The sequence below is a fragment of the Carex rostrata genome, chromosome 22 (genome assembly GCF_964058835.1).
Source record: "Carex rostrata chromosome 22, lpCarRost1.2, whole genome shotgun sequence".
Lineage (NCBI taxonomy): Eukaryota > Viridiplantae > Streptophyta > Magnoliopsida > Poales > Cyperaceae > Carex > Carex rostrata.
Window position 1 is genome coordinate 2101152 of NC_135939.1, and position 3991 is coordinate 2105142.

The 3991-nt window shown below is 36.4% G+C and overlaps 1 pseudogene across 3 annotated transcripts; it reads left to right on the top strand.

Moving 5' to 3' along the window:
- Positions 1 to 1475: 1475 nt before the first annotated feature.
- LOC144573862 (F-box/kelch-repeat protein SKIP11 pseudogene) lies at positions 1476 to 3742 on the top strand (annotated as a pseudogene). 3 transcript variants are annotated; one of them, XR_013518098.1, is made up of 2 exons: positions 1476 to 1766; positions 2117 to 3742. The product of XR_013518098.1 is annotated as an F-box/kelch-repeat protein SKIP11 pseudogene, transcript variant X1 (transcript). The 3 variants fall into 3 exon arrangements; XR_013518099.1 differs by having other exon boundaries at positions 1492 to 1818; positions 1860 to 3742; XR_013518100.1 differs by having other exon boundaries at positions 1492 to 1766; positions 2023 to 3742.
- The last annotated feature ends 249 nt before the right edge of the window (positions 3743 to 3991 follow it).

A 3991-nucleotide genomic window follows, 5' to 3' on the forward strand; every position in this document is an offset into this window, starting at 1 on the left:
CCCCAAGCAATGCTGACTGGAAAAGGACATTTAATTAGTACTTTACATTAATTTAAGTGAAATATGCAAAAGTTGACGTTTGTACATTTACCAAAAGTGAAAAAAAGTGCAGGGTAAATATTTTAAAAGAGCATTTTTCGCTACATACAGCGCACGGATTACTGAATCATAATAGCACTGCATGGGGTACGTGCGCTGTATGAAGCTAAAACAGCTCTGTTAAAGTATGGACCCAAAAGTGCACCATAGTTTTTGGGAAACAAGGGTTATGTAAACAAGAGAAACAAAAGAAAGGAAAGAAGCAAAATTGATGTGAGAGGTTAGAGAGAGAAAAATGGCCTGCTACTGTAGGACTGAGATACTCATTGGAAAGCATTCTTTCTGTAACAATATAAAAGTTTAATCAGATAAAATCACGGAGAGGGTTAATTGAATAAAAGGAGAAGCATGACCTACAATATCAATATGCCCCCCTGCTAAAGAATATATTCTGAATTATTACCCATATCAGAAAAAATAATAATAGAGAGTATGTATGCATAAGATAACTTGTAAAAAGTACAACTTGTACTATTATTCATAGCGTGTTTGACAAACATGTATTTAGATGTCAAATCAAATTTAGTGAAATAAAGTTAAACGGCTCCATAATTGCATTAAATCTTTACTTTTAAACACCTTTTATTCTTATATAGGACATTCATATTTTGTATTCACTATGTTTTATCTACTTAAAAATTACCAATATTTCAATTACGTAAAGTGGTTTCATATCTACTTCGGTTTAATTATATTTTAATTGAGCACAAGTCATATTATTTGAAAAAAGCTTCTCATTCTTTATTTGTTTTATGCCTCTTTGACTTCTTTAATTATACTAAGACTAATTTTTAGATATTCTCACCAAACTTAGTTATTTTTCATTGCATGTGAATGTTCGTCTTGAAAGATATAAATGAACAAATATTAAAGAAAATTCAGTTACCATGACATCAATGATATTGTAGTTCAAATATCATCAATTCTAAAACCTAACAAATCATCTCTAAAGAACAAATTCAAACTGTTAAATCTGATTTACTTCATGAGTAGTGCTGCATTTATATGAAAAAAAAATATAATTTTTTGAATTTATTTAGTATCAAGTGAAGCGGCCAAATATATATATTTTTAAATTAATTTATGTATTAATTTTCTATTATTGTTTGACTGCTTGACTTGTACTAAAATAATTAAAAAAATTATAAATTTTGTATATAAACACATCACTCATAAAATAGATCAGTTTGAATTCATTAAAGAATATTTGATAAATTTTGAAATTGATTGAACATACTATCAAACAAATATAATTTCTACAATCTTTTCAAAACTGAAATAAACAGTACTCTTAATTTTAATGCATTGCATAAATCTTTAACGAAGGACTACATCGTAATTTGATTATTTCCACGAGAACTTATCCACAACACGAAAATAGAAAGAAAAAAGTAACAGTAACACACTAACACTAGAAAGAAAAAAGTTTTATTAGAGAGAGAGAGAGGGGAGAGAGAGGGGGGGGAGAGAGAGAGAGAGATTTAAGCCATGAGCTTCAGAGCAGAATCCAAAGTACGAAAGAAGTAGAGAAGCAGAAGGAAACGAAAACCGAAAGGATAATCATTTGTTTTGATTGATAAAGGGGCAAAGGCAAAGAAAATAATAAAAGCTGATAGATAAGTCCGAAGGTCGTCTGATCTTTCTTCTCTCCCCCGATCCATTTACTGGTAAGTCTTCTGGGATTCAATTTCTATTTCCTTCGGATTTGAGAGAGAATAGGTTTTTTTTATTTTTTTTTTTTTTGAGGAAAGATAGAATAGTTAATTTGAAGAGATTTGTTGGTTGTTAAATCCGATTTGATTCCGTTAGGTGCGGGCTTGTTTGATTTCCTGTTTTTGTCGATCTAATTTATAGGTGATTTCTTTTTATTTGCACTTGATTTCTCAAAAAGGAAAGCTTTATTTTTTCCTATTTGTAACTTAGATCTGTTATCAAGCTTCCTCTATCCGAATCTGGATTATACTCTACTCTTCATTTCTTTGAAGTCAATTGGAGTTCTCATTTTCATCTTATGCAGATCACTTATTCGGAGATTTCTCCCCTGAGAAAATAGGTACCTCTCTCTCCTAATCCCGAGAAATGTTGGAAGGTCAATCTTGCCTAATCTCTCCTGCCTTACCGAGCTGCTGCAAGCCCGAACAGAAGTGGGTTTACATGACCTACCTGTTTGAGTTCGCTGCCAAACCCGCCAAAAAACAAAGGCTCCAACCCGAACCTGAACCCGTTAATGCCGCATCGGATTGCCAATCGGGCAATGGATCAAACGACAGGTCGAATTACTCTGATTCAAACTCTCTCATTAACTCAATTGGCCGAGACAATTCGATTGATTGTCTTTTACGCTGCTCCCGTTCTGACTACGGGTCCCTTGCGTGCCTCAACCGCAGTTTCAGATCCCTAATCCAAGGGGGAGAGCTGTACCGGCTGAGGCGCCAGCTCGGCATAATCGAGCATTGGGTGTATTTCTCTTGCAACGTGCTTGAGTGGATCGCTTATGATCCTAAAGAGAACCGCTGGATGACCCCACCACGCATGCCGCATGATGAGTGCTTCATGTGTGCTGACAAAGAATCCCTTGCAGTTGGCACTGAGCTGTTAGTCTTCGGTATAGTTTTCCAGCAACAAATTGTATTGAGGTATAGCATTCTTTCCAACTCCTGGACGCGTGGTGTGCAGATGAATCAGCCTCGGTGCCTCTTCGGATCGGCGAGTCTAGGAGAAAAGGCAATTGTGGCGGGTGGCACTGACATGTGTGGTACTGTTTTAAACTCTGCTGAGCTGTATAATTCTGAAACTAGATGCTGGGTCACAATAGCCAGTATGAATACAGCTAGAAAAATGTGCTCTGGTGTATTTATGGATGATAAGTTTTATGTTATTGGGGGCATGTCAAGTAATACTGATATTTTGACATGTGGGGAGGAGTATGATTTGGAGAGAGGAACCTGGCGGGTCATTCGTAACATGTCTGCCGGGTTGAATTGTGTAGCCGGTGCGCCACCACTCGTTGCTGTTGTGAAAAATGAGTTGTATGCGGCAGATTACTCAGAGAGGGTTTTGAGGAAGTATGATAAGAAGAACAATGTGTGGGTTACGTTGGGTCCCATGCCGGCCCGGCCTGATTCTGTAAATGGTTGGGGCGTGGCATTTCGTGCTTGCGGCGATAGATTGCTTGTGATTGGTGGGCCCCGGGCATATGGGGGGGGCATGATTGAGATCAATTCATGGGTGCCTGATAATAATGGTCCTCCTCAGTGGAATATTATTGCCGAGAGGCACTCGGGAAGTTTTGTCTATAACTGTGCAGTGATGGGCTGCTGATTTTTGACAGTCTTAAGAGATTTTTCTGAGAAAATCTCTACTGATTCTGGTAGAGGGGTAATTTCAAGGCCCTCCTTTTCTTTTAAAATTTCAGAGTTTACTCGAGGTTCGCATGGGAAACCCACGGGAAAAGTTTGTTTACTGCTTCTGTGTCATGTGTACCTTTGGGGAGTTATCATTTGTGCTTTGTTTTCGTATTTCAGTTAAGTCTCATTGAATTTGTATCTAGATAATTTGTTATGTTTCCATCCTTGGAGAGTAACAGATTTATAAATTTCTAATCTCCCCTGATTCTTGAAATCAATTTGGAATTGTAGATTAACACTTTGGTGGTTCTTTTGTTCCTGTCTTTATTTACTTTCTTTTCTTCTGTTTTGTTTATGAGTATGCATAGAAATATACCAGTGGAAAACCTGTAGCTTAACATCATGCATAGAAATAGCTTGCTGGTATATACCTTTCTGAAATTATAAAATTTAACTTACAAAATGCAGTAGTTTAAGTTATAGGTTCAAAATCCAGTTTGAAGATTTCTAGTGGATATTTAATTTACAAGGCCTAATCTCTATTT